This window comes from Myotis yumanensis, unplaced genomic scaffold (assembly GCF_028538775.1).
Source record: "Myotis yumanensis isolate MYYU_CA2020_CCGP unplaced genomic scaffold, mMyoYum1.0.hap1 SCAF_2, whole genome shotgun sequence".
NCBI classification, from domain to species: Eukaryota; Metazoa; Chordata; class Mammalia; order Chiroptera; family Vespertilionidae; genus Myotis; species Myotis yumanensis.
The window spans coordinates 84,369,738-84,381,292 of record NW_027223753.1 but is presented as its reverse complement, the minus strand read 5'-3'; the positions used below and the strand labels follow the sequence as shown (position 1 = coordinate 84,381,292).

Below are 11,555 nucleotides of genomic sequence, written 5' to 3'. Positions count from 1 at the left end.
CTTATGCATTCATTGGTTGATTCTTGTATGTGCCCTGAGCAGGGATGGAACCCAGAACCTTGGTGTATAGAGACGATGCTCTAACCAACTAAGCTACCTAGCCAACGTCAGGTTTGCTGGCTTCTAAGTCCATATTGTTTTCTCTGCCATATTTTTTCTTAATTTTATACACATACACACCTACCTTTCTCTCCCTTTCAACATAAAATGCTTAAGCCACGAAACCTTAACCAAAATTATATCAGAGGAGCCCTAGCCAGTTGGAGTGTTGTTCTACAGACCAATAGGTTGTGGGTTCAATTCTAGGTCAGGGCACATACCTAGGTTGCAGGTTCGAACCTTGGTCAGTCAGGTGCGTATGAGAGGCAAGTGATCAATGTTTCTCTCTCACCTCAATGTTTCTCCCTCTCTCTCAAAGGAGAAAAAATTCTTTTTTTAAAAACTTAGGAATGTATATTAAGAGTATGCTAAAGGCACTGGAATTGCTGGTGGTTGAGAATCCAGGAAGGATACAAAAGGAAAAGGATTTGAGAGCAGGAAAAAGGGGAGGAGGATTGAAGTTCTCCAGTCAAGCTCTGCCAGGAGCCAGCTTGGTGACATTGTATAATACACATGACCACTTCATATTTTAGTTTCCTAGTCTGTAAGATAAGCAGTTCTCTTTTAACCATATTATGTAACATCAAGTCCAGAAACTAAACATTCCAAATTGTTTAAATGAAAATGCAAAAGTAAGAAAACACTAAAGCTGGCATGAAAGCTGAGTAACTAAGCTGCAAGATGAGCAGGGCTCCGACTACAACAAAGTGGTTCGTTTGGGGCCATTTTGAGAGCAGGTCCTGGGCACAAAATAGCAGAATCTGAAAGTAACTAGCAGGACTGCACTCACTTGTAAAGACGTTATGGTCCTCCTCTCCTTCATCTACTCAACAAACATTTATAGCAACACTGTTCCAGGGAACAGGGATTCAGTGGGGAACAAATCAAGCCGCCTTTCACCAAGGCCCTCATATTTCACTTGGGGACTGAGAGATAAGAGACTAGTAACCAGTAAGATAATTCCAGAGTGTAAGATGTTATAAAGGAAAGCCATGGAGTGATGAGACAGGGAGTATGGGGTAGGGGAAGTGATATGCACACTTTAGATAGGATGGATAGAGAACACTTAATTTACATATGTTTGCATTGTGCATACACTGGGGGAAACGAGACCCTTAAATCCTTTGCCAATCAATAAGATGGCTTTATTTATACAATGCAGTAAAGGTGCAGAAAGCAAAACAGCTTTCCACAGAAGGTTTGACAATTATTTTACTAGAAATGTTAAAAAGTACATACTAATGGTTTAAGAGTTATTTAGTAAAGACACATATGTAATACCGTAATCAATAAAGAAAATAATAGTTAAAAAAAAGAGTTATTTAGGGGTAATTCTTCCTGGAAATAAGTGAGACTAGAATGAAGTCCTTTTGGCCTTCCGAGGCTAAGAAGAAATAAAATTAAGCATGTCCCAGCAGTGTTTCGCTTGGATAAAGGACACTGCAGTCTAATCTAGAGCTTTCCATTTTTTTTTAATGCAGCAGTGTTATTAAAATAGTAATGATAGTTATAATCGTGGCTAACATTCATTGAGTACTCAGTCACTTCCAGGCATTTTCGTCTAGAATTTCACTCAGTCCTCTGTTCACCCCTACAAGGAATGTGCTGGGGCTTAAGGAGATGGGAGTGACCTTTCCCACAGTCACCAGTGTCCTCTAACTGAAACCCAGGTATGTCTGAGCTCAAAGCCCATTTAACTTATTTTATCTACAAGCACCTGACAAGCCTCTTTCCTAGGTCGGTATTAGTTCACTCTGCATTCCCATGTGAAAATACTCATGTCTGCTATCAGCTGAATTGTGTCCCTACCCTGACTCCCAAATTCATATGTTGGAGCCTTCCCCTCAGTGTGACTGCCTGTGGAAATAGGGTCTTTATGGGGTCATTAAGTTAAAGGAAACATAAGGGTGGGCCCTGATTCCGTAGGCTTAGTGTCTAAGAAGAGATACCAGAGAGCTCACTTGCTGCCTGCGTGGGCACACCTGGAGGAAAGACCATATGATGACATGGTGAGGAGGTGGCTGGCCAGCTCCAAGCCAGGAAGAGCGTTCTCACCAGAAACTGAATCAGCAGAATCTTGATCTTGGCTTTCCAGCTTCCAGATCTGTGAGGAAATAAATTTCTATTATAGAGTCATCCAGTCCATGGTACTTTGTTATGGCAGCCTGAGTTGACTAATACAGTGTATTAGATTGCTGGACTAACACAGTGTCTTAGGTTGTTGGGCTAATACTATGTCTTAGATAGTTACACTTGTTTCCACATTGTCAGATGATGGATAAAGTTGAATTGTTTTTTTAAAAATATATTTTATTGATTTTTTACAGAGAGGAAGGGAGAGGGATAGAGAGTTAGAAACACTGATGAGAGAGAAACATCGATCAGCTGCCTCCTGTACACCCCCTACTGGGGATGTGCCCACAACCAAGGTACATGCCCTTGACTGGAATCGAACCTGGGACCTTTCAGTCCGCAGGCCGACGCTCTATCCGCTGAGCCAAACCGGTTACAGCAAAATTGAATTGTTTTAATTGAACGCTGTTGCCTCTTAGGAATTGCAAGTATTGCTTCTATCAATCTTTCACCTCTTTAACAGGTAGTACACCAAATAATACTCTTTAGACTAAATTATTAGTTGGCATTGAACTTCTTTTTTAAAATATATTTTTATTGATTTCAGAGAGCAAGGGAGAGGGAGAGAGGGATAGAAACATCAATGATGAAAGAGAATCACTGATGGGCTCCCTCCTGCACATGTTCCACTAGGGATCAAGCCCACAACCGGGGCATGTGCCCTGACTGGGAATTGAACTGTGACTTCCTGGTTTATAGGTCAACGCTCAACCACTGAGCCATGCTAGCCGGGCTGAACTTTTAAATAAAGTTAGAAACCAGATTCCTTAGATTGTGTATCCTGTAATGTTAATAATATCAACATTGGCATAAATGTGAATGCATCACACCATCCCAACTTTCCTATTTTTATCACAAAATCTACCAAGTTTCAAAACTTGAACCTACGGACTTTTATTTTTTCATTCATTTTTCTTCTTTACGTCACAGATGTAGAACATTAGACTTACTGTAATATTTTTCACAAAATATAATCTTTAAACTTTGAGCAGCTCCACATTCTTTGGGTTCTCTAGCTGCAGGCAAATTAGTTAGCATTTCCAAATCTCTTTTTCATCTGTAGTATTGGTTCATAGTGGGGATTAAATGAGTTTATATAGCAAAGATCGGCAAGTCATAAACTCTGAACTGTCAATTACTACCACTACCACTACTACTACTACTATTACTACTGCTAGTGATACCAATGCTACTATTACTCCTACTTCCAATAAAAATACTAGGATGATGGATCCTGAATCCATCAGTGACAATAATTTTCCTTAAAAAGATCATTCTGTCTACACATCTCCAAATGACTACCAGCTACAGGCATACCTCAGCTACACGGCAGGTTCCATTCCAGGCCACCTCAATAAAGTGAATGTCACAATAAAGTGATCACATGAACTTTTTGATTTCCCATGCATATAAAGTTATGTTTACATGATACTGTAATCTACTAAGCGTGTAATGACATGGCTAAAAAGATGTACATACCTTAACTAAAAAATTAATTGCTAAAAATGCTAACTATAATCTGAGCTTTCACTGGCTCATAATTTTTTTGCTGGTGGAGGGTCTTGCCTTGATGCTGATGAAAATACAATATTTGCAAAGTGTAATAAATATGCCTCTATTTGCAGTATCACATCTTAATTCCTTCCTTAATTCCATTTTAAGTCCTTCCTTTTGCCTGTTGCCTGCCCATTCTGTTTTCATAGCTCCTTGCTAGAGAATCCACCCTTCCTGTTTGCCTAGGACAGTCCAGGTGTGTGTCTCTCATCTGGGTAGAGTTATTAATAGTTTCTCTTTCCCTCCCAAAAGTCCAGTTTGGATGCTACATTTATGTGGTCACCCTATTTTTTTTTCACATTTGTTTTGACTCTCCACTCTAGCCAGAAAAATCATCACACATAGTTTACTTGCTTTCACCATCAAACTATTTCCCTTGCCTGGAATGCTGTTCTCATACTATTGCCAAATCATGAACTTTCCTTCAAAATCCTACTCAGAACTCAGTCTGAAGATGGAACTCTCATAATCCTGCCCTCCATCCAATCCAGAGAGCTCTCAGCAATCATGTAAATAACTCTGTATAACTTTAATTGGCTCCGTTTATATGCTGCTTCTTGTATCTTTTTTTTTTTCCCCTCTCGGTACTTTTCCATGTGTTTATCCTGTCTCCATTAACTTGTAAACTCCCAGAGGGCAAGGTCTGAACGCAGGCTGGTGTTGGCATAAAGTGGATGAATAGTTAGGGCTGAATGGTAGACAGTGCAATCCTTCTTGATTACTAATCTGTTAAAAAAAAAAGCACCCTTTGTTAGTGCTTTGTGTGTGATGGTTTTGAGACTGCTAATCTAATGTAGAAATATATCCAGTTTCTGCTCGTGTCCAGATAGCTGAGATAAAATCAACAGTTACAAGCTTTCCATGGTGTGAGGGGGAGGGGGCCCTATAGGAATGGCATCTGAAAGGCAGGCTGTTGCGGAGTTCGTTTCCTTCAGGGGCATGTATATATTCTCGGCTCTTCCAGGCCGCAGGTCTGTCTAAGGAGGGAAATAACATCTCCTCTCAAAAGTGAGCTCTAGCGACCAAACACACAATACTCAGAACACAGACAGCACTACCTTGCTCTGAGTTTGTGCTGACAGTGGCGGGAAGTGGAATCTCCAGGATGACGACTAGCGAGGTGGAGGGTTCATCTCAGTCCAGGTAACAAAGGGAAGGCAGGGCAAAGCCCCATTCTCCCCGCCGGCCTCCGAGCTCGCGCTCCGTCACCGTGACCACCTGCTCCCTTCCCTTCGGACCCCGCGGGAAGCGCCAGGTATCTGCGCGGCGTGCTCGGCGCCGGGCCCGGGTCTAACCCACGTAGGCGGCGCGCGCGATAACATCAAAGCCCGAGGCAGGGGCCCGAGCGGGAGGGGAGGGGGGGGGGGGAGGGGGCCCCGGCGGCCTCGGGAGCCAGGCGCCTCCCCCTCGCATTTCCTCTCACGCCCCTTCCAACCTAGGAGGCTTTTGGTTTCTGCTTTTGTTGTTTTTAAAATTAAAACCCTGGAAGCCCCGGAGGAGACTTTTGCGTGGCAGTTCGGGTAAGTTTTCCTCCGGGTTCTTTTGTCTGGCAGCTGGCTCGGGAAGAGTTGGCAATGGGGGTGCGGGAAGGGTTTGTCGCCGGGTCGCCCCGAGGAGGAGGAGGAGGAGGAGGGGATGCGGCCGGTGGACAGGAAAGCCCAGCGCGCGCGGAGGGCGGAGGGCGGAGGGCGGGACGGGCGGCGGCGTGACCCGGAGGCCGCCGGGGAGGAACCTCCGGGATCTCCGCGTGGCGGAGGCGCTGCCGGCCGCGCGCAGGGCGGAGGGCCGGGGCCGCGGGGCCGCGCCAGGGGGGAGCCCGAGCGGGGCCGGGCCGGCGGCCGCGTGGGAACCCGGGCTGGGGACGCGCGGGCGGCGCTGGTGGCGCGGTGCCCGGTGGGCGCGGTGCGACGGCGGAGCCCGGCGACCGGCCTCGGGGTGCCCTTCAGTCCTCCCAGCGTCGCTCAGCCAGGAAAACGTGTGCAGAACTTCTCAGTGACGCCGCCCTCCCCGGAGCCCCAGTCCCGAAAGGGGGCTCCCCAGCAGCTCACGTGGCCAGTAGGGGTGCAGACAGAAATGGGCCCCAAGGCGCACCCCCCTTTTTAAATAGAGTATGATGACCACCCCCATTAGTTCCAGAATTTTTGACAGTTCAAACTGCTCTTTACCACTCACATTTGTCTTCTTCAAATTTTTTTCTCTCTCCACATTCCATTTATAAGATACAATTTGAGAAATTATTTAAATTTGCCACAAAACAAGCCGAAACTAACTATAGTTTAGCTGGCTTTCCTTGCTTTCTGATAACTAGGAAGTTAGAATTGGAAGCAAAATTAGGAAAAGAAATTGCATTTAGAAAGTTAATTTACAAATAGAAAATAGGAAGCTGTTCAATATTGTATACATTTAAAAGAAAAGTTCAATATTGATTTACTGCTCAGAATTAAATTGTGAGTAAGCTAATAAAAAAGTTGTTTAACAATTGAAATGACAAAATTGCATGCTTAATTTGTTAGAAAGTTCACAGCAATGCCAAATTCCTTATAAACACTGTGCCTAAAATATGTGTTTCTGTTATGTTCAACAACTATTTGGTTAAAATTATATTCACTCAATTACCACTTTTGACTTAACAAGTTACACAAAGTAGAATTAATAATAATGGAGCTACCTTAATCTTTATCTTCTGACAGATTAGGTATACTTTCACGTGTAAGTAAATGTTTATTTTTATTTAAGTACCCAGTTGGGAAGTTGTGTTACACACTGTTTGTGATTGCATTCCATTAGATTTCATTTTATGAGATGATTATATCACATCCAAAATGAAAAACTGCATTCTTTCACTGCAAGATTGGAAGCATATTATACTAAACATCATTTCAAAGTTAAGCAATTGTTGGATGATCTTTGCTTTTAAGACCAAAGTTCGTTTTTAATAGGCACATTCCCCATTGTACATGACATTTGGGGGTGCAAGCTCGCCATTACTGAGTCTTCCATTTCTAATTATTCCCATTCTTGTGCATTAAGCTTTTCTTAGCACAAATGAGCTGGAGGTAGGATTTCCTCAGGGGAATTTTAGGGGTGAACCCTCGCAGGAAAAACCCAGACCGTCTTTATGGAAGCCTCGGGGAACGTAATTCAAGTTTGCACAGATGGCCAGCGTGGTGGGTGCACGGCCGTGTAGCATGTTTATTCCTTAAAAGGGGAAAGCAGTTGGGTTTAATCTGAGAAATCTTTCTGCATCAACATTTTTTTGTTTTACTTTATTCCTCCCAAGTTCAGCATGGCCCCTAAACCAATCTCTTTTGCCTGCTTCTTCAGGTGCACATGTAGACTTTCTGATCCCCCAACCTTCTTGAGGTCTATCTCCAGAAAACCTTCTTCGTTCGTTAGCATGGCCCAGCCCCTCCCGATTTCTCCTCCATAACTTTCCACTCCTTGCTTCCTCTATCGCTTTCTAGCAGCCGGGGTCAAACTCTGGTTTATGGCAATGACTTCCTTCCTCTCCCCCCCCCCCACCTCCACCCCATCTCTTCTGCCCGGCGTCCCGGGAGCCGGCTCACCGCCCAGTCTGCACCCCGCTTTCTTGACCCTGAACACCCCTCCTCTTCCTGCCCCGGCTGTCAGGCGGGCAGACAAGGGTTAACGCGCTCGCCGCCGGGCCCTGGGAACCACCCGCGGGCCGGGGAGCGGCCTCTGGAATAACCTGGGCTTTCCTCGATCTTTTAATAGAACATCCGCCACCAAGAAGCGGTTTCAGGGCAGGGTTCAGAGTCGGTCCCATTCCTCTCTCCGAACCCACAACCCCGGCCCCCGGGCCGTTGTTTTTAAAAAGTTGTTTTTCAAAGTTAATGCGTTTCAAGTTTCACAATGACTTTCCCCTTCCCTCCACGCGTTGCTGAGGAAACCCCCTTGGGGTGCCCCCCTCTCCCTTCCCCACCCCCACTCGGCCCTGGCGGGGGGCGGGGCTGGGAGACCCCATGACGTCACCGGCCGGCCCACATCCTGCTTGAGAAAGTAAAGGGAAGGTAAAGGGAACTACCGCCCGCCGTCCCCGCCCCTCCTCGGGAACCAACCGGCCCCAACTGCGCGACGGGCCGGGCCTTCCCGGGGCCGCGTGACCGGCCGCGCCCGCCCCTCCGCCCCCGCCGAGGGCCCGCCCCGGAGCCTGCGCGACCCGGGCGCCCGCCCCTCGGGTCCCCCGCCCAGCCCCGCCCCTCCCCTCGGGCCGCGCCGCCGCGGCTCTCCACCCCCCTCCGCGTCCCCGGGCGGCCCGGCGGGGCGGAGCCGCGGGCGGGCCACTGGGTGAGACGCGCTCTCGGGCCCGCCCCGCCGGGGAGACCCGAGGTTCCGGGCTCCACGCGGCCGGAGCGGGACACCCACCTACCCGCGTCCCAGGCTGGGCTGGCGGCCACGCCGTCCAGCTGGGCCTCCGCGCCCCGGCGACCCCGCCCTCCCCCTCGCAGGGTCGCCCCTCAGTCCCCACCAGGGACGCCCCCTCCCCCGCCCGCCGCCTCCCCGCTCCCGCCCCCGGGGATCCCCTGCCGCCCCGCCCACCCGAGGGAAAGCCTCGGACCTTCGCCTTCCCGCCCCTGCGCCGCCCGGCCCGCACTCCTCCCGCCGCCCCTATAGACGCTAAACGTGCCCTCCTGTGTCCAGGGGAGAGGTAAAGCCCGCCCCCGCCCCCCGCGCCGGGTCCCACGGTCCCCGGGGCCGCTCGCCCCGTCTCGCCTCGCCGCGGTGCGTGCCCCCGGCCTCGCCGTCCAGCCCCCGGGACGCTTCTCCCCGGCGGCGGTCCTGCTGCGGCCGGGGGCGTCGGCGAGCGCGGCCGGCTCCCCTCTCGGCGCCGGCGGCCCCCGCCCGCGCGCTCCGCGCTCCCCCCGCCCCCCGGCCGGCTCCCCTGTTTAATATTTCAGCGCTGGGCGGTGTGAGTGCCAGTCGCCGGCCTTTAGCGTGGCTTCTGCTGGGGCGGCGGCGGCGGCGAGAAGGGGGGGACGGAGCCGGGGGCCGGGAGCCGCCGCCGGAGAAGCTTATGTTTGTGTTTGGGGTTGTCAAGTGAAGCAGGGATCCCTGGCGCCGCCGCCGCCGCCGCGCGGGGGTCGCGGAGATTCCGGGCTCCGGCCGCCGCCATCAGCAGCGCAGCTCCAGGGCCGGCTGCAGCGGCCGCCGCTCCGCCCGGCGTCCTGGCAGCAGGTTCGGCGCGGGTCCGCGGCAGGGGCGCTGCAGCGGGAAGGGCGGCGGGTGCGGAGGGGTGGGCAGGACCACATCCCCCTCCGCGGGCGGGGGGCGTGCGGGCGCGCGTGTGTGTCTGCGTGTGTGTGTGCAACCGCCGACCTTGCAGAGGGGATGGCTGCGTGCGGGAGACGCTGGCACTTCTGGGCGCCCTCGCCGCGCGCGAGCGGCCCGAGCTGCGGTCCTGCGAGCTGAGCAGGTACGGAGGGACCCAGCCTCCCCACCCGCGCGCGTTCCAGCCGCAGACGCATTTTGCAAGCGGGTGGTGGGTGAGGGAGACCAGGCCTCGGCTTCCCAACCTCCCGGCTTTGTGGCTGTCTTTTCCTTTCGTTCTTTGCTCTAAGTGCCTGTTTACTCCCAGCCACCTGGGTAGTTTCTTTCCGGGTTGGGAGTACGCGCCTGCAGCAGTTTGGGAAGAGGGCAGTGGGTTTAGGCGCGGGTCGGATCAGGCTCCCTTTGGGGTCGGGCTGGGGAAGGAGTTGCTGCCGGAGGGGAGGGGGCGCTGGCGGCGAGGAGGAGGCTCAGGGCTGCTGCGCTCGCCTCTTCTCGCCGTCCTCCTGCTCCTCTCCTCCACTCCGGGCTCCTTCCTGAGCTGGCACTTCCATTCTCCCCCCTCCTCCTGGCGTGCGAAGTGCTTTGTTCAGTGCAGCGTTGCAGAGGGGTTTTCCCAGGCTCCGCCCTCCACATTCATTCATGTTTTTTCTCCTTGCAACTGTCTTTACGCTTTTTGATCATGTCATGTTTTTGCTCCATGTGGTATTTATTTCTTTCCTGAAAAGGAATGATTTGTCACTGGCCCTGGTCGCTACAGTGCTGCTGTAGTATTTGAAAATAGCCACTGTTCCCCTCCCACAAGGATTTAAACAAGGGATGGACAGCTAGGGACAGTGGGTAGGCAGGGAATGGGGTAGCGGAAAGCTGTTACTGATTGGGAATTTGCATATTTTACATTTTAATCTCCAGATCCTATGGGAGTCACGTGACTGTTACAGTCCGAGTTCATGCTTTAAAAACTTCCAAATATGACCATTTAAAAGCTTCGAGTTTATTGTTATTTTTAAGAAGAGCTTTAAGTTTAACAAGGAACGTATTTAAGCATGGAATTTATTTGGCCCCAATGTCTCTAAATTTTCTATTGAATCAGAAGCTTCATTGAATGGTGGATGTCATTAATGCAGGGAGTCCAGGAACCATATGTGTGTAGATAATTTGGCAGAGTGTTAGATGAGGTACATACATAATATTGGACCATCATATTTTATATTCTCCCCCATGCATTAAAAAATACTGCACATATTTTTGGCAGTGCCCACATTTAGCCATATCAGGGATAAGATACTGAAGCGATACTGAAGTTAATGGTATCCTTCCTTCTATTTGCTCCCTGTTACAATGAAACCATAAATTTCTTTAACCATATCCTGGGTATATATATTAGATATAGTCTTTACACATAGGCTTTCTTAAGGAGGATTAATATTTGAGTATTTGGGGGGATTGTTTAGTTCTTATAACCTATGAGGTGAATACTGTTCCCTAGTTTTACAGTTGGGAAATCTGATCTTTGGAGAGGTTAAGTACCTTGAAGAAGGCTACACAGTAAAGGGTAAAGCCTAGCTTTGAAGCTGGACTGGTTTGACACCAAAATATATAGTCATGAAGTGTTTTACCCAGACTCTAATAAAACCCGACAATCAGTATTATCTCCACTGAGGAAATAGGAACTGGGAGTAACCGAATCACGTGGTGCCACTTTCCTTAGTGGCTGACCATGGACACATGGATTAACCCCTCCACAGCTTAGTTTTCTTTATCTGTAAAATGGCTAAGTGATAGCCACCTTCCCAGTTATTAGAATTAAATTAGGTAATGTGTAGAAAATATATAGGCACACAGTAGGTGCTCAATAAGTATCCTCTTGTTTCTTCTACCGTACAGGATATAACAAATGTTTTAAACAAAGCATTCCTATTCTATTTTTGGTCTTTGCTTAATGATGAAAAATTTTGTGTTTAACATCATAATAATGTGCTTCATTTATCAGCCATATTGTAGGAAGTTAAAACTACAATTTTAGCTCAGTGATTCTTGAGGACCTCGTGGAAGAGGAGGCCAGGAAGCTGATTTAGGGAGAAGATGATTAGGTTTTAGATTATTACTCTCTTGACATTATATTTCAGATCATTGCTTTTAAAATGTCTGAGTCAGGACAGAGTAGGTTATGCTGTAATAACAAACAAATTCCCAAACCTCAGTGACTTAAAAACAACAAAGGTCTCTCTTACGCTATAGGACCATGTTGGGTTAGTGGGAGTTCAGCTCTGTGGTGTCGGATGTACGGGCTGGAATCGTGGCTGTCCCATGGCAGAGGGAAAGGAGCTCTGGAGCATCTTGCTTCTATAACTAAACGCTCCAGCCTGGAAGCAATGCGTGTCTCTTCCACTCACAGGTCATTAGCCAGAGCTGGTCACACATTTTAGCTAAACACAGGGAGGCAGAAAGGACAGCCCTACCATGAGCCTAGAAGGGAGAAC

General features: G+C 49.1%; 1 protein-coding gene across 4 annotated transcripts in view; it reads left to right on the top strand.

Annotated features, from left to right (window-relative positions):
- The first annotated feature begins 5,215 nt into the window (after positions 1-5,215).
- HIVEP1 (HIVEP zinc finger 1) overlaps positions 5,216-11,555 on the top strand; it is a 171,440-nt gene continuing 165,100 nt past the window's right edge. For 2 of the 4 annotated variants that reach the window (XM_070405728.1, XM_070405723.1), the window contains exon 1: positions 8,389-8,455. The gene's annotated coding sequence lies outside the window, so the exon portion shown is untranslated. Of the gene's footprint in view, positions 5,307-8,388; positions 8,456-8,752; positions 8,983-11,555 lie in introns of those variants that run through there. The other 2 variants (XM_070405724.1, XM_070405725.1) reach the window with 2 other exon arrangements.